General features: G+C 50.8%; 1 pseudogene; it reads right to left on the reverse strand.

The window, feature by feature from the left end:
- Nucleotides 1–745: 745 nt before the first annotated feature.
- On the reverse strand, nt 746–13,152 carry LOC120692337 (annotated as a pseudogene).
- Nucleotides 13,153–19,164: the final 6,012 nt, after the last annotated feature.

Raw genomic sequence — 19,164 nt, forward strand, 5'->3', positions numbered from 1 at the left:
CACAGTAGCTTCGTCCTCCGCCGCTGCAGAGTACTCGAGTTGCGATCCGTGCCTTTCTTACTTATGGATTCTATTCTATAGCCGCGGGAGCAAAATGGTAAGAGCAACTCCAATAAAGTGACTAAATTTAAGTGACTAAAACTCATTTTAATCACCCACTTTTCAAGTTTAGTCATCTAAAATGTAGTCTCTACTCCAACGCACCAACTAAATAGACTAAAAAAATGATGGGCCTACTTTTGGTAGCCTAAGTAGAGGGTGATTGAATTAAGGGTGTGAGAGAGGAAATTTAGTCACTCCCTCATTTTAGTCACCCAAGTAGAGGTCCTGCTAGAGATGAAAATTTGAACAAAATAAATAAAATGTGAGTTTAGTCACCCAAATAAAGACCCTGCCGGAGTTGCTCTAATGGATCCTTATAAGTTCTTCCTTCACCTAAACTCTGCGCTCGCACTACTCGTCAAAGAATATATATATATATATAAAGAAAGACCCAGGTCATTGACAAAAAAAAGGACCCACGTATTAGGAATTCAAATCCAGAACTTGAACCTCTTATTGAGAAGTACAATAAATAATAATGTATGTTATATTGTTCAAGAAACTCTTGCTAAGTAGTGCTACATCAAAATCTTGTATTCTAAATTCCTGAAGGAATCAAGTACATTTTTTTGCTACTGTTTTCTTAAAATGCTCCAAATGAATAAACATGTACAGCATGTGCTTACTCCTATTTGCTATGATACTACATTTCCACGCTGCAAAAAGGGAAGTTATACCCTAATTGTACTATTGTGGTGTTCCTGTAAGAACATTGTAACATCCCGAAAGTTTACCAAATCAAATCACGCGCTAAATAATTTCAAAATCTCTATTCAATCGTTGAGCTCAGTCCATTCAAAATCGTCCCCGCCCGATCTCCCGAAAAACCGGTCCCAACCTACGAATCCACCGCTGTCCCGTCTCCCTGTTCGCCCTTGTCCCGCGCGTCACGCCCGACCAGCGCGCGTGCGCGTGCAGTCGCGGTCGTCGCCGCGATCGGCGCCGGCGCGATCTCTCTCTTTCTCTCTCTTTTTTTTCTTTTTCCCTTCCCTTTTCTTTTCTATTCTTTTCTTTTCTTTTTTTTTCCTTTTTCCCTCTCTGTAACATCCCGAAAACTCACCAAATTAAATCGTGCGCTAATTTTTGTTTCTCGTCGTTGAGCTCGACCCCTCCTTAAAACCCTAACTCCAGCCTTCCGGAACTTCTCCCTGTTCCGATCTTCCGATTCCCGAAAGTCTTGTCCCGACACCCGTATCCCGCGCCCTGTTTCTTCCTCGACCCGCGTGTCGCGCTCACGCGCGCCCAGGCGTCGCGTGTGGCCGATCGAGCGTTGGTGACGCCGCGAATCCCGCTCTCTCTCTCTCTCTCTCTTTCTTTCTTTCCCTTTCTTTTTCTTTTTCTCCTTCTTTCCTCTCTCCTTCCTTTCTTCTCTGCCGCGCGCTTGACCCGGCCCCTTCTGCCCCTGCTCCGCCCGGCCACGCCCCCCACCCGGACACGCCACCCTTGGACCCCGCTCCGGCCACGCAGCACGCCCGGCCCGGCCCGGTCCTCCTCCCTGCGCGCGCCCGCCCTTCAGCTGCTCGGCGCGCACCGACCTGCGCACCGCACAGCTCACCATCGCCCTGCTCCCGGCTCCCGCGCGCGCACCAGCTCAGCGCCGCTGCTGTCCCCGCTCGCGCCGCGCCGCCGCTGCGCGTCCACGTGCGCGCCCGCCTGGCCGAGCCTAGCCTAGACGACCCGAGCAGCGCACCCGCGCGCGCGTACGCCCACGCTCATCGCGCTGCAGAGCCCCGAACCGCCGCACGCCGGCCGCCCGCACGCGAAGCCGTGACAAGCCGTACGCGCACAGCGCCGGCGCCTTCGTCACAGCGCCGCCTGCGCGCGGTCACCGCTTGCCCAAGGCATCACCGCACAGTCTGCCCATCGTTGACACCCGCACAGCGCCACCGGCGACCCGCCCGTCGAGTCCCATCCCGCCTCGCCGCCCACGCCGCCATTAAAGACGCTCTGTGGCGTTCACCGGCCGCCACCGACGCACCCTTCTCCTCCACCGGCATAGCTCGCCTATAAAAGGCACCCCAGTGTTGCTCACCACCATCTCCGCCACCCCCCATAGCTTTTCCCTAAAGCTTCCAGCGCCACCGCCATCCCCATTGTCGCCAAAGCTCCGCCCGCCGCCGTGGGGAGCCATCCCTGAGCCATCCCTAACCGAGGTGAGCGGGCTAATCGGATTCCCGGAGCCCCGTGATGTTTTTCCCCTCCCTATTGCTCGCCGCCGCGCCTCTGGGACGCCGGCCCGGGGCCTCCGCCGCCCGTTGGCCGACGGCCTCCGTGGCCAGGTCACCCTGGACCGCCCCTGGCCGAGCTCCAGGGCCGCCGGCCCAAGGCCGCCGGTGCCCTGAGCACCCCTCCCATGTTTCCCAGCGCAAGGAGGAAGAAGGCAGGGCAGTTTTGCCCAAAGGCCCCTGGCCTTCTTTCCTTTTTTCTAAGAGTCCTCCCACCTTTTGTACCATTTGCAAAGGAGACCCTGCCCTTTACCATATTTCAAAATAAATCCCTTCCACATATAAATGTAATTCTAATTATGCCCTTAACCCTTCCCAAAATAGTCCAGATATTTCTAGAAATTGCAACCAGGCCCCTACCTCCTCAAGAATAATTACAACTAAGCCCGACCCCTTGTCCGGCAACAAACCTTTACTAAACCTATCATTTCATGTACCAAACAACCCCGGATCAAACCAAAACTTTACCATGCCTAATTTGACCCAGTCTTGACCATGTCATTTAGAAACCACTTGAAAATATCACTCTATACTCTATATTTCATGTGTTTCTGATTCGAGCTCAACGATAAGTCCTCGTTTTCTAAAGTATTGATTGTGTGCTTGTTTGTATACGTTGTAGACCACGGAGTGAACGAAGGAGAGCCCGTCAACGAGCCGTACTGTGAGCAGGAGAACGAGGATCAGTTCCGAGACCCCGAGCCCGAAGGACAGGACATCCCAGAAGGCTTTGAAGACGGCAAGTTCAATCCCATCCTTTGATGCATGTTTCTGTCCTAGTTTTTATAAACACAACCCCATGGCCTGCTTTATAAAATTGCATATGTTTTTGCTTGCATGAAAACACGGTTGGATAGCCACCCCTTGATTTGTAATGACCATTCCTTGACCACCTAGATTAATGTCTGGTTTTGCTTGGACGTTAATCGTTATTAGAACGCTTAGGACTTTATTCATAAATACTATTTGTTTTATAAAGAAAATGTGTGTGTATGGGAAGGGATAAAATGTGGATTTTCGAAAGATGAGTATGGACGGGATGGACGGCATTTCTGTGTGAATTGCCGATTGGTGTGCTTATGCCTGTGTGGCAGGGCAAAGGAGGGAGATATCCATCTTGTCGTGTCTAAGGACCGAGTTGGTGTGTCATCTCACCTAACTCTACTTTCGTGCAAACCACTCGACCGTTGAATGGGCAAAGGCGTAGCATAAATCCCACTAGTTGGTGTGATAGCCATCAGGAGAGCTGGGAGCAATGGGTGACTAAGGAACAGGGATAAGCCCGAGTGACTTATGCCCGGTTATACCTAAGTGAACGGTCAATGACCCTTGGTGCATCCCGTGATGGCTAGTCAGACTTAGCTATGGTGGGTAATGGCTATGTTGGGATCTACACCGACACGACGGTGTTCGAGTTGTGGTATCCTACTTGTGGGTAAAGCACACCTCTGCAGAGTTAAGAATCTATTCGAATAGTCCGTGCCCACGGTATTGGGCGAGTTACGGTGTGGTCACATAACTAGTGTTTCATTGGGATGGGCTGGTGTGAGTTGTTTTGGAATTGCGTCCGGCAGTTGTGCCGTGTGCTACGACGGACGGGGAGTCCGGTAGCAGTGTTAAAACCTGAACTCTGTGTTACTGCAAAAACTGATTTCTAAAAGGTTTTCTGTAAAATAAACCCCTGCATAAAACGTCGTTTTTCTGCAAATTAAACCGTAACCTTATCCTTGATTTACCTTTGCATATTATTCTGTTATAACCCCCTCCGTGGGTGTGGTTGGACTTGCTGAGTACGTTTGTACTCACCCCACTCTTACTTTTTACAGAAGAAGACCCAGACTTCGTACCCGACGACGCTGAGTAGGGTTATCGTTCTACACCCAACCTTGCTTGTGGAACCGGCCCTGTCGAGATGCCTCCGCTGTCGCAGTACTCTGAGCCCGTGCTAGACCCCATGTGGTTTGCGGTCTGGTGTTATGTCGTAGCTTGGTTAATTATTATCATTATCTGTATCGAGTGTCCTCCAAGGTTTGTACGGTTTTGAACCATCTGATGTAATAAATGTGGCATCAGCCTCCTGGGACTGCTGCTTTGTATCACATTTAAGTCTTCTCTTATGAGGGGACGTTTCACTCTCCCTCTCTCCTTTCTCCCTCTCCTCTGCCGCGCGCCCCCGAGCACCGCTCAGCTTGCCGCCGCCCTTGCCCCACGCGCTGCTGCGCGCGCCCCAGCTCCCGTCCACGCGTGCGTGTGCGCGCCCCTACACGCCGAGCCCCTCGCCGCCTTGACGCAAGCCCTGCCCACGCGTGCCCACGCGCACCGCGTGGCCATGCCGCTCGCCGCGCGGCCCGCCCTGCCCGCCTGCCCACGTGCCGCGCGCGCGCCGCACGCGTTCCACGTGCCGCACATCGCTCAGCACCGCCTCCCTGTGGCCGCCTCGCCGCTCGCGCCGCCGCACTGCAGAGCAGAGTACGGCGCCCCGCCTCGCCGCCGAGCCGCACTGCTCGCGCACAGCGGCCGGCCCTTCCCCACGTCCGCCTGCCCGAGCCATCTTGTCGTCCTGAGCCGTACTCTGCTCGCCGGCCGACCACACCACGGCCACCGCCCCACGGCTCTCCCCACCGCTTTACTCGGCCTATAAAGAGGCCCCCGCGCCGCTTCCCCAGCTCTACAACCACCTCCACCGCCGCACGCCCTCCTCCTCTGTGCAGCAGCGCCACTGCCGCAAGCTTGCTCCGCCGCCGCGCCTGCTTCCCATGGCCGGCCCGCTCCGCCGCCTCCCTGCTCGAGCCAAGGGCCGAGGTAGGTGCCCGGGCCCTCCCTCTCCCTTTTCTCCACGGGCACTCGCCCTGGCCGCCCTGCTTGCGCTGCCCATGGCCGCCGCCCGGCCGCCGCGGCCATGGCCGTTGCGCCCCTCCCTGCGGGCCCCCTCCTTTGAAATTGGGGGGGATCGTCTCCCCATGGCCCCCTCTCTCTTTTCCCCCTGACCCCGGCCGCCGCCGTGCCCTGGGCCGCCGGCGAGGGCCGCCGCCGGTGCCAAGCACCCCTCCTCCTCTGCTCTGCGTCGGGGGGAGGAAGAAAAGGGCTATTTTGCCTTTAAGCCCCTCCCCTTCTCCAATTTTAATTAAGAATCCCCACACTTTATAACCCTTTTTCCAAAAAGGCCCTTCCACTTTTATTTATTTAGGGAACTAGCCCTCCACTATATAAACATAATAATTTAAATTATACCCCTACACTTTTCCAGAGTGGCCCCGATGTTTTCAAAAATTACAATCAAGCCCTTGCCCTCAGAAATATTTACAAAAAGGCCCTTGAACCCCCCGTTCGACCCCTAAACCTCCCTGTAACCTATCATTTCATGCGCCAAAAATCTCCGATCGATCTGAAACTTTACCACGACATTTCTAACATAGTTTTGGCCATGCCATTAGGAAACCGCCCAAAAATATTACTCCTATCTCCATATCTTAATTGTTTCCGATTCGAGCTCAACGATAAAATTTTTATTTCTTTTTCTTAATTGTGTGTTTGTTTGTATACGTCGTAGATCACGGTGTGAACGAGGGAGAACCCATCGACGAGCAGTACTGCGAGCAAGTGAACGAGGACCAGTTTCACAATCCCGAACCCGAAGGACAGCACCTCGATCAGGACTTCCCGGAAGGCTTTGAAGGCGGCAAATTCAATCCGGCCCTTTGATGCACATTTTGTCCTAGTTTTTATAAACACAACCTGTTGGCCTATTTTATAAAATTGCATATGTTTTGCCTGCTGAAAATATGGTTGGATAGCCACCCCTTAATTTGTTATAACCATTTCTTGACCACCTAGATTAATGTCTGAATGTGATTTGTTTGGACGTTAATCGCTGCTAGAGCGCTTAGGACCTTAAACACAATACAACTTGTTTTATAAAAGGAAAATGTGTGAGTGTGTGGGAAGGGAAAAATGTGAAATTTTTGAAAGATAAGTTTAGACAGGATTGTTGTGGGGTTTCTAGGGTACCCACAGCCGGGTGGCGGAATGCACCCGCCTATTCCCAGAGAGGGAGTACTCGGGGATAGACTAGGCGATTGGGCTGATCTAGCTTTGAGACAAGCACACAAGAACACGCGATTTAGAGTGGTTCGGGCCGCCGGAGCGTAATACCCTACGTCCACTGGGAGAAGTATTGTTCTTGGTTGTGTATGAACCTATCCTCTGCCGGGCCTTGGCTTTCACCCAGCCTGGCCTTCTTCTAGCGGGCGCCCCCCCCTTTTATAGACAAGGGGTGCGGTTACATAGGGCGTTGGGGCCCCGACAAGTGGGCCCAACGTGGCTGTGCAGCATACTGCGCAGAGTACTTAAATAGCTACAGTGGTTGTGAATCTTTCCTCCGATATGCTTCCATGCCCTGCTGACCCTCTGACGAAGGGAGGTCTTCTCCGGTCGCGTCAGCAAGGTGCCCGTTGGGAGAACGTAGCTTGCGGCGTGACCTGTGGAGGCTATTAAGTAGGCGTCATAATGGGCGAAGCTGAGCCGTCGTATCCATCTGTTATGGCAGACTGGCAGGCGCGGCGTGGGCGGCGCCAGCGGCTCCACTACCTTGGTAATACGCGATCAATAGTGCCCCCTGGTCAAAGAATCGCCTCGGCTTCTGCTACATCAATGCGGACGTCCACCTATCGCAATGAATGCAGTGGTAGGTGAGCCTCAATATGGAGACCAAGGGCCTTATATACGTGTCTGGGCCTGTAGACACGTGGCGGCCCCGGACCACCCCGAGGCGGGGTGTCGAAACCTTCCCTTGGAGAGGGGCCCGGTTGCTATACGGGGGGTCCCGGACCCCATGGTGGTCCGGGATTCCCTGGGATCCGGACCTCTACGGGAAGTCCGGAGCTTCCGGCTGTTTGGGCTGAGCGCCAGCTTCTCCCGGAACACGTGGCGCTCCCGAACCTTTCCCAGTCAGGGGACGGATCCGGGACTGCTGCAGGGTGAAGCAGGGCTCCGGACCGCAGGGGTCCGGTTGCTGGTTGTAGTTAAGGATAATTACAATGCTCTTGCCTAGACACAGCAAGAGGGGGTACCCCAGTCTTGGGGTACCGACAAGGATGGATGACACTTCTGTGTGATTTGCCAAATGGTGTGCTTGTGCCTGTGTGGTTGAGCAAGGAAGGGAGATATCCATCTTGTCACAATTAAGGACCGAGTTGGTGTGTCATCTCACCTAACTCCACTATCGTGCAAACCACTCGACCATTGAAGGGGCAACGGCTTAGCATAAACCCCACTAGTTAGTTTGATAGCCATCAGGAGAACTGAGACCAATGGGTGATCAAGGAGAAGAGATTAGCTCTGTGTGACTTATGCCCCGGTTAAAACCTCTGTGATAAGTCCATGACCCCTTGGTGGATCCCGTGATGGCTAGTCAGGTCTAGCTAAGATGGGTAATGGCTTTGTTGGGATCTGCACCGACACTACGGTGATCAAGCTGTGGTACTCCGCTTGTGGGTAAAGTTGCATACCTCTGCAGAGTTAAGAATCTATTCGAATAGTCGTGCCCACGGTACTGGGCGAGTTACGATGTGGTCACATAACTAGTGTTTCCTCTGGGAATGGATGGGTTGGCGTGAGTGGTTTTGGAAAAGTGTTCGGCAGTTGTGCCGTGTGCTACGGCGGATGAGGAGTCCGGTAGCAGCTTAAAACTTGGATCCTGTGTGGGTCAACATTACGTGTTACCCGGTACAAGGAAAAACTTGCTTTGAAAATCCTTTCGTTCAAATGAACCCCTGTATAAGAATTTGCTTTCCGCAAATTAAACCATAGCCTTATCCTTGATTTACCATGTGCATTGTATTCTGTTTATACCCCTCCGTGGGTGTGGTTGGACTTGCTGAGTATGTTTGTACTCACCCCATTCTTAATTTTTACAGAGGAAGATCCAGATTTCGTTCCCGAAGACGTTGAATAGAGGTTCCGTCCTGCACCCAACCGTGTCTGTGGATAGGGTCACCCGCAGGAAGTTTCGTATGACGCAAGACTCTGATGACCCCCTTTTTGTAGTTAATATCATTGTGTGGCTGTTGGTTGTTATCCTCGCGATAGTGGCTCTTCATTGCCCACTTCCGCGTAGAGTTGTACGGTGATGTACGATCTAATATAATAAAAGTGTTATCAGCCTCCTGTGACTGATATTGCAGCACTTTTAAGTCTTCTCTTATGAGAGGACGCTTCAAACATATAGCATATCTTCCTTCTCCAACCAAATAGATATCTTGCATCCGTATTCCATCGCAATGGATAGCTTCGCTGCAAATAAAATTGATGGCAACTTTTGAAGCGCTGGTTCCATATATGTTTTTGTAATGTATACAGCAATAGCTGATCCCTACATGGTACAATGTAGTAAATGTCAGATAAATGTTGTTTTCCTGAGGATATGTAGAGTAGCAAAGAAATTTGGATCCACTGTAGGGGTCAATACCTGTTCATGACAGGGTTTATCAGAGTCGCAGTAATTTTGATCAATAATTACCGGATTGGTAACATTATGTATTGATATATCTTGAAAAGTTATCCTTTCGGCATAGCCATGCCCACCCTAATAATGAAACCAAGAAGCATCGCCAAGTAAAAATATGCATCACCACAAAAGAAATATATGTTTGCAAAAATTATATAGCTTGCTTTCAGGATGACTTCATTTTCTATACAAATAGCAGAATATTCTTGCATAACATTATCCAAAAGGGCTACATGCATATTGTTTATTGCTATGAAAAAATATATAAAAGATAAGTTACTTAGACGTCTCAAGTGTTCTCTGTTTTTCCCTTACATTGTTTCTGCCTCTTTTTCCGATGAACATTCATTTGAACCTTTAATATATGATCCTCAGATAAAGTTGTTGCATTTTACCAATACATATAATACGCAGTCCCTGTTCTACTGTACAGGCTACGGTCCACCGGGCTTGCAGGAAACAAAGGAACAGAGCAGGGGATTGTGAAAACAGAGGAACAGAAGGTTGTAGAGCTGTACTGCTGCTTTTGAGAGCGTCCTTTTGAAGGACTGAAAAGGCGATAAGAGATGGTGAATGGGAGCCGATTAAAATTTTCGCCGAAGCAAAAGTACGGCCTATCTCCCAATTGCGCACCCAACCCCTAGAGTTCTAGGTGAAGTGTGGAATAGCTATAAAGAGCTAAACCAACACAAATAGACCCTAGGAACGAGCGAGAGAAAACACGGAAGCGAACGAGAAAATCTGCAAACCTCACAGCCAGGGACCGGTCAGACCGGTGCAACACCCCGGTTAGACCGGTCGGACCGGTCAGACCGGTGGTCGACACCGGTCAGACCGGTTGCTCCCAGAGAGCCCGTGAACAAGGCTTCAAATGTTGAATCTTGAGCAAACAAAGTCCAAATCCAACGAAACTTGGAGGATACCTTCACAACTGTCCCGTGAACATATCCTCAAGAGATCTCTCCCAAAAGATTAAAGAAACTTGAGAATTCGAGGGAAGATCAAAGTGGATTGGGGTTTACTCAAGAACGTGAAAAACTCCAATTCGTGAGAACTCGCGATTCCAGGGGGTTTGGCACTAGGCTCGATGGATTAGAATAAGTCACAACGAGTTCAGCAAAACACGAATCCAAGGGCTTGTCTCCTTCAAACACAAAACACATCAAAAGAGGAGAATTCGAGCCCAAAAACGCAAGGGAGAAAGGGGAGGACGAAAACTCAGCACACAAGGGTGAATCTTAAACCGATTTCATTCATAAATCTCAGAGGAATTCACCTATACAAGACTAGAATCTACCACCCTATCATCCACCCTCTTGATTAGAGAGATTAGCTATAACCTAATCCTCCTTTGTGTTGGAGACCTTGGCCCTAACCTGGAGCAGGAGGAAGGGGAAGGAGAAAACAGAAAAGGACTCAAGAGACTCGACTCCCACGGGCAGGTGAGAGGGGACTTAAATACCCTAGCCGCGCCCAGACCGGTCAAACCGGTCCTAGGGACAGGTCAGACCGGTCGGAGCTGCAGAACCCTGTACACGATCTCATCTGACGGCTGAGGTTCTTTCTTCGAAATGAAGTCTTCTCCGCGATGCCGCCACGTCGATGAAGATCCGATCCTCGGTTTTGGAGGGTCCGCGAAACCCGGGTCGGTGGCCGATTTTAAGAAAACCGCCAAAACTCCACGCGCGGGAAGATTCCCGCCTCCACGCCGTGGCCCTAGACGCCGTTCCCGCCTCAGCCTTCTAACGGCCCTAGACGCCGCCCGACGCCCATCACCTCCTCGCCCGCAGCGAGGCCCTAGACGCCATCAACGCCCGTTCCTCCACCAGTCCCGAGATCGACGCCCGTGCCTCCACGACTTGGCGTCTTCAACCGCCGTCCGCCAGTTTGGTTTTGTGGCGCAAACCAAGAAACCCGCCATCCGTCGCTGCTTGCGCCCTCAATCTAGGAGTGGACGCCACAGCTGCCGCCCGGCCTGAGCTCCTCCACGGCAACTCTCCGTCGACACTGGACGCCCGTGTACCTGCAACCAGAGACCAAGCACACGATCACACTGCGCGGTTGATAATTCACTCTTCACAGCCAGGAGTGAGTACTGATCATTCCTCACCTTTGCCCTTAAAATTCAAAAAGAGGCTGGAACTGTCCAAGTTTCCATGGCACTTAGCGAGAATGCCATGCATTACCTGCCAAGTTTTGATCCGCACACCGTTGGTTGTGCCCAGCAGCGTGGCCTTCTCCACCAGCACGTCAGAGACATAGGCCCACGAGTTGTTTGCTCCTAGGCTACCAATGCTGCAGCAGGAGCAGCAAACAACGCCAAGAAAAAGCACCAGAAATTCAGAAGCTTTCATACAGCTTGTTTCAAAACTCTCAGTGTCCTTACAAATGCCAAATTTGAAACATGGAATACCTACTGTTAGCATTGGTCATTGGATGTGGCATTCGTTACAAACGCATGCAAAGTTCAAATTTTCGTGGATTGTGATCATCTAGATCTTTTTTCTTTTATACGAGGATCATCCATTCTAGGCCCTTGTTTAGTTGGCTTCAAAATTCCGAAACTTTACAAGATTCTCCATCACATCGAATCTTTGAACACATGTATAAAGTATTAAATGTAGCTAAATAAAATAAATAATTACACAATTTGTATGTAATTTGCGAGACGAATCTTTTGAACCTAGTTAACCCATGATCGGATAATAATTATCAAATACAAACGAAAATACTATAGTATAATAATTATCAAATACAAACAAAAATGCTATAGTATTTTACAACGCAATTAAACAAGGAATAGATTCTAGCATGTAGCCGTACCTTATTCCATGGCCTGGTCCGCAAAATATGCCGGTCACCCGTACAAATATTCAGCCAGCCACAATGGATATACAGTCGTCACCTGCACTAACTCAGAAGCAACAAGCAAAACAGAACATTAACTAATATTTCGTCTGATCTCAAAGTACTGAAGTGTTTGCCAGATTTTCCTATTGCATTGTCCTTTGCACAGGATGACACGAATCGATGATCTCTACTGTAACCAACTTCTTGAACATATGCAAGGACAGTGTTGTGACGAGACGTCACAACGGGATAATACCTGTGCTGATGGTGCAGTCGCTTATGGACACTTCCTTGCTGTTGGATACATGGATGCCGTCAGTGTTGGGGCTCCATCCCGGCGCAGCGATGAACAGCTTCGACACGAGCACGTTCCAGGAGTAGGCGATCGCGACGTGCATCTGCATGCTGTCCCTCACCTCCAGATCCTCCACGACCAGGTGCGTGCATCTTCTGAAGTAGATCGCCTGCAGGTCGCCAACTGAAAAACTCATCGCGGATGCACGCTACTTTCAGGCGCAAAATGCAGGGTCAGGGAGGTACCGTCGGGCCAGTGACGCATCGCTGATGGATGGAAATAAAATATATACACAAAATAAAAAAAAAGATCATCGAGTGAGAAGATATGGTGAGTTCAAGGACTTCTTTTTTCTGAAAAAAAAGTTTACCATTGATCTGTTGAGCTTGCACGAGTTGATCCACCATTGCTGTCCGTTCCCATTGAGCGTCCCGCCGCCGAGGACATGGAGGCGATCGATGCCTTCGAACGTTGATCCACTCCTGCAGGTTGCGATGCAGCCAGACCGATCGGTTGGACGGAGCCTCCAGCGTCCCCTTTATCTGATCATTTGCGATGAATCAATGGACATCACAACACAGATAATGCTGAACAATTCGTTCATTGGTATACTAGTTGGTAGCAAGCTCACCATTGCAGTGATCGAGATAGCTCTGCAGGGGCCACGGAAGCTCACGGGCATCAGGAGGTAGCTCTTCCCCTCGGGCACGAGGAACACGGACCGGTAATCGGAGGAGTTGCAGGCCTCCTTCCACGCCGCAAGAAACGCCTGAAACGCTTGCAGCACCGATCAGAACAGCCGGAACAACCAGCTTCCTGGCGGCAGGCGCCGCCAAGAAGATCGCGCAGCAGCGAGAGATTCAAAGAGGAGGGGGAGGGCAGCTCTAAGTTTCACCTCGGTGTCGTCGCAGCCGTTGGCTCTCGCCCCGTAGTCGTCGACGTCGACGACCCTCGACGGCGGCCCGAACCTGAGACACAGCTCGTCTGAACTTTCTGCCGCCGGGCCCTCAGCCTCCGGGAAGATTTCCTCCGAACTGGCAAGCGGCAGCAGGATGCAAGGAGAGATCCACATGGCAACGATGGAGGCTAGAAGAAGCCTCTCTAGACCCATGTGAAGCAGAAGCACTCAGGCGAAGAGATTAATCCAGCGATTATGGAGGAGAGGAAGGGACGACCATTAGCATCCTAGTTCTTTGGAGGGAACGAAGTTGCCGAGCATGACTCTTGCGTTGCTAGCGAGCTCTGCAACTGACATACGGGTGTCGTAATTGTGATGCTGCTGGAGCCGAAGGGTTCTGGTTACACTTTGGTTCCAGTGACATGTGGGCTCCAGGAGCTTGTCTGTTGGGTCCCACCTTTCCCTACAATTTCAGTTTGGATGGGCAGGTGTTGTTTTTTTTTGTTTCAGCTGTATATTAGGAAATGCTATAGTTTTTGGGAGGACTTTCTCTTTTGGAATATAATCAATTACTCCCCCTCTTCTCTGATTTGCAATTACTCCATCAGATTTAAAATATGTAATGTTTAGGACAAGTTAATTAGTTAGAAAAAGTCTTAATTGATTGACTCATATTTTGACAGGAGACTAAGTACTCCCTCCGTTATATTCGTTTTGGTATTTCTAAATGTATATTTTTACTGCGCGCGCGTGCGCGCGCGCACACACACACACATATATATAGTAAAAATTATGCCGCCAAAAACAATCCATAATTTGGACGAAGAGAGTAATAAACTAGTAGTATTTGAAAAACAAAGAGGAGACTCGTAATTAACCGGCGCGATGGCTATTTGTCGCCCGTGTTACAAAACGCGGATCCATTGCCTGAAGGCCCAATGTGCTTAAATTCGGCTTCCACAGCCCACGACGTCGTTCTTCTTCCTCCTCCGGTCTTGCGCTGGTGCTGCTCGCCCCCGATTGGGGTTAGGGTTTGGGGGGGCGGTGGCGAGGTGGTGGTCGAGGCTGGCGGCAAGGTTAGGGTTCCGGGGTTGCCAGATTCGGGAGCTCCAATGGCCGCCGGCCTTAAGGTGGTGGTGGGGGGGGAGGAATCGACAGGCGGTGGTGTGTGGGCGTGCGGCGAGGCGGAGCGCCGTCGGCCAGGGTGGTGAGTGCCGGCAGTTGGGCTAGGTCCCAAGCGGAGGATGTGCTGGTGGTGGTTGGTGGGTGGACGGCATGACGGCGAGAGCCGCCCGTCGGGGTGGAGGAGGAGGGGGCAGAGGAGGACGCGGCGCGGGAGTGAGAAAGAAGAAGGTGCCTTCAGGCGATGGTTCCGCAAACCATCACCTGAAGTGACGCCTAGTCGCGCCCATTAACCTGTCTCTGCTATCACAGTTCTCTTGGATTATCTCGCCTTACCCTCGCACACTTGACACACATGATCCTCAATGTTCCTGTCTTGGGTGCCTAAAATAAAAAGAGTGTTCCGTCTTGGAGGCCCATGTGGATCCCATCAAGGAGAACTGGTGGCCCATTTGCACTAAGATTTGGGCTCACATCTCCTTTTCAGAATGGATCGCTCGCGGAGAAGCAAGTAGATGCAAAGATTCGTTCGGCGCCTGCAGCTGCTGTACTGGAAGGTGGAAGCAAGCCATCCATGGCGGGGCGGCATATGTGCGGCGATCGGTTCATGCCGATCATTGTGACGTACGTCGTCGTCCACGGCAAACTCCGTTGGCCAAAGGCCTCAACAGCTCCCTCTCTGGCCCTGGCGATAAAAGGTTTCTTCAGCAGGCTCAATGGGGCAGCAAGTGTACGAGACAAACAGGAGAAATCACTGGGGCAAAGATTTTTGTGTCTATCCACTGCCACACTTATCAGCGGGGCTCTTTCGCATGCTTTCTTTCGGCAAATCGCAGCCATCTATGAAAGTATCCACCTCTGTGAAAAGAGGGCATCACTTTTTGACTGGGGATGGAGAGGAGGTTACTGTACTTACTGGCCGAGGTGACAGCGATTCCTGAACAACATAACACGACAATGGAATTGCTTTTTCCCCTCTAAAGGTGCACGTACCACTGCCCTTTTTCCAATTCTTGCTGGCACCCCTTCTTCGATCATGCGCTAGATGTCACCTCCCATCGCGCTCTTTTTCGGCGTTCGATGAACTAGCAAGTGTAAAGAGCAATCAAGTACATGGCCGGCCGGCGGTCCACAGCGTGATTGGAACAAGAAACAAGTCCACTCGAGAAACTGAACCATCTCGCTATAAACAGGAACACTGCACCGAAGCACTCTGAAACTTGGATATGGAATTCCCCCACTTAGCCAATAAAGCAAGCCATGTTGTTCGCAACCCCTTTCCGAAAAGGATAGAGTCGATATGAGCACTTGCATTTTCTTTGGGTAGAGTAGAGAGATGAATGCGGGAGTTGGAATCGGAAATGCTACTAGGAGTTTGGCAATGCATGATCTTTCGGGAAAAAAAAAGAGTTTGGCCATGCACAATTGGACATAGAACTTTCTTTAGCTTGTAATTGTATATTTGCATGTCTAGCTAGTGTGTGAGGTTGGGAGCTGCCTGCCGTTCAGCTGGGCCGGCAGCACGAATGGTGCCGCCTCCGCCTAAAGCAGCCGAGACACACGGAGCCATTCAGGCCAGAAAGGTAATCAATAGATCAGTTTATCAAAGCGGCGCAGTGCTCCCCGCAAAGCGCTCCAACTCGGGCTCGCAGGGGATTTTTTTTAAAAAAATACCCCCGGCGTGTGCACCACACTGGGGCGGTTATTTATTTATTTATTTATTTATTTATTGTTTTTTACAAAAATATATTTCGATTTGAAAATTTACAGGAATATAACCGGCCGCCCCGCTGCCGGGCCGCCGGGACCTAGCCGCTCGGCAGCGGGGCGGCAGGGACATTTCTGAAAAAATTCACGGAGAAAATTGCGCGTAGATCCCTGCTGGCTACAGGGCGACCGGCTCTCCCACCCTTATATAAGGGTTGGCTGGTCCCCCACCCCTCATTTGCATCACTAAAATTCCAGAAATCAAGAAAAAAGATGGAGGGAGGGAGAGAGGCGAAGCCCTACCGAATTTTCGAGCCGGCGACTGCAGATAACCAAAATTCTTCTACGCTTTATAAATAGATTATGTTGTAATTATTTTTGTTGAAACAGTAGATTAGCAATCAATTTAATTATTGTTAGGAGTGATTAGTGGTACGTTTAGATGCAGTTACTTGTAATGATTAGCGTTAATACAGTATATTTAGTGTTAGATTAAGTATTAGAAAGTACCAGAAAATTGTTAGAGAAGTATTAGAAAGTCTTAAAAATTGGAAGATAATATTAATTTTTTTAGAAAATGTTAGAAAATTGTAGAAAGTATTTTGTTGAAACAGTAGTTTAGCAATCAGTTTAATTATTATTAGGAATGATTAGTGGTACATTTAGGTGTAGTTATTGATAATGATTAGCGTTGATATAGTATATTAGCAATCTGATTGCTCACTTGTGATTGTCAGGGCTCAACACCATGGCATCCTCAGGATCCACCTACATTCCATGGAGTAAGGTGACGGAAACAGTCCCCCAAGGAGTCCAGGTGCCTATGTGTTTTTGCGGATCCTTGTGCAAACTAATGAAATCAAACGTTTTGGGGGACGACTTTGGCAAGAGGTTCTTCATGTGCGAGAATTACGAGGACGACCCGCCCAAGCATTACGGCAAGGACCGAGCAAAGGTACTACAAAACACTATCAGAGTTTTGTCACTTTCAGATCTAGTAATGACTTCTAACATGATTTGGGAAAAGACTCCACCGCCTCTATGTGATTTCGTGCAGTGGTTAGACACCGAGCAATCTCAGCAGGATAAGGACCACGTGGAGCGTCAAGCAAGGTGGGCTGCACAAAGGTGGCAACGAATGCTGCATGAAGAACAGATGGAGGAGAAGCGCAAGAAAAACCAAAAAGAGATTCAGAAGAGAATTGCAGAAGTGGAACGTCAGAAGGCAGAGGAACGTGAAGCTGATAGGGAGAGGAAGCGAGAGAGGGCCCGCCGTGCTAAGGAAGCAGGGTCTGAAGCTATTAGGAAGGGAAAATATCCCCGGTGCACTCGGTAAAGCACCACCATGTAATCCCGGCATTTTACATTTCCTAAGACATGTTAGGTTTACTCACAACACGAACACGAGGTTATCGTGTTGCGCATGCCATGCTTTTCATTGTTCAAGTACCTAGTAGTACGAACGTCTTATGCCTCTACTTTGTAATCGCAGCATTGTTTACAAAACTGTATTGCAAACCGAAAATTTATGATTCGTAACTACCCTTCTATTTTCAGTACACTACATTCAGTGAGCAATCTAATTGAACCAACCTACACATTTAGAACTGCAACTAAGAAATCTTACTACACAAATACATTCGTAATATTACATGCTACAATCTGGTACAAATACATATCCATACATAACGAAATGTAATTATCACATACAGGTCGGAATACATATCCATACATCTGGTTCAAATACATATGCACACATAACAAAATCTAGACGCGACGGGCTCCAAAATCTGGAGGCAATTCATTGGTGGGATTTCCAGAAGGTCCAACCTCAGCACCAGCATTATCTTCTTGCATTTTAGCGCACTTATTGTAAGTGTGATCATCTCCTCCACACAGGTTGCATCATTTTTTCTTCTTTCCTGCCTCAGACTCATCCATTCCGTTACGAATACGAAGGTCCCGGCCGCCCGGCAGCGGGGCGGCCGGGGTATATTCCTGTAAATTTCCAAATCAAAAATATATTTTAGTAAAAAACGAAAATAAAAAATAAAAAAATAAAAAAACCGCCCACACTACGTCGCTACCACTGCCGTCCCTCTTCCGCGTAAGGCCGGACCTAACATTCCCACGGGGTTGTAGAGCTAGTGCTCCTGGGTGTCCCTATATGTCTTCCGGAAGGTAGATAAGCCAACCATCTATAAAGCCCAATAAGGCCCGTTAACAGTAGCCTCTGGCCCACACAAAGATTTTAAAATGTTGAACTAGCATTTTCTAATGTTGAACCAATAATTTGAAAATGTTGAATCAATAGTTTGAAAATGTTGAATCGGTATTTTAAAAATATTGAACATCAATATTTTTTCTCACCTTCTTCCCCGATGCCGGCGACAGCTCTGGGGCGCGCGAGCGGCGCAGGGGCACGCGGCGGCGGCTCAGGGGAGCGCGAGCAGCGCAGGGGCCCACGGCAGCACACGTGGTTCGCGGCGGCGCGCGTGGCCGGCGGAGGCGTGCGAGCGGCGCAGGGGCACGCGAAGGCGGCTCAGGGGCGCACGAGCGGCGCGTGGCTGGCGGGGGTGCGTGGCACACGCAGCGGCCGGCGGGGTACGCGGCAGCGCGCATGGGCGAGCGGTGCGCAGGGGCCTCGGGGCGGCAGGTTGCGGGTGCCGGCGGAGTGCGGGAGGAGCTGGGAAGAGAGGAAGGAGAAGGAGGGGAGAGGAAGAGAAAGTTAGGGTTTGGTTGGATCTTAGGGTTATAATTATTTGCACGAATCTCAAACACTGGAAGGTAAGTTGGAAAAAATATTGCGGAAGATAGAATAGGTTTTCTTAGTGCTCCTCCCCTCCACTGGCAGGCCCAATCACCAGGCCCCGCCGGAGGCGGGCGACGAAACCGGCGGCGGCGAGCGGGCGGGCCGAGTGGGACGTGGGCTGAGATAAGTGGGCCAGGCTTTCCATTGCCGGCCTTTCCCTAATCCCGACTAGCTCGAGATATATATATTATCCCTCCGTTTCTACAGCGGAACACACACAACCCCGCGCACATTGCCGCGCTCCGATTGGCACGGCCCCGCCGCGCCGCCAGCGATCCGCCAATGCGGCGGTGACACGTCGGGCACGGGACCGGTGCTCGGTGCTCCGCCCGGGGCGCGGAGGGATCCGGCGGGCGGCGACAAGCGAGGGCTCGTGGAGACCACGCGGCGCGCGAGTAAACAAGCCATTCTTTCCCGTGCCCCCTCGCTGTTGCGACTCCGTCCTGGACTCCATCCAATTCTGTTGTGGCAAACAACTGCGCCGGCAGGAGGGAGCCTGCCTGCCCGAGAATCCGCCGGGCCCTCGAGCCGTCGCGCGACCGCGCGGGCAAGTACACGCGCACCCGCCCGGCAGCCTGCGCACGCCTCCGCCTTTGCGTTTTGCCCTTTTGCCCTTGCATGCCGCCTATTTATACAGCCCACCAGCCA

Source organism: Panicum virgatum, chromosome 9N (genome assembly GCF_016808335.1).
Source record: "Panicum virgatum strain AP13 chromosome 9N, P.virgatum_v5, whole genome shotgun sequence".
Classification (NCBI taxonomy): domain Eukaryota; kingdom Viridiplantae; phylum Streptophyta; class Magnoliopsida; order Poales; family Poaceae; genus Panicum; species Panicum virgatum.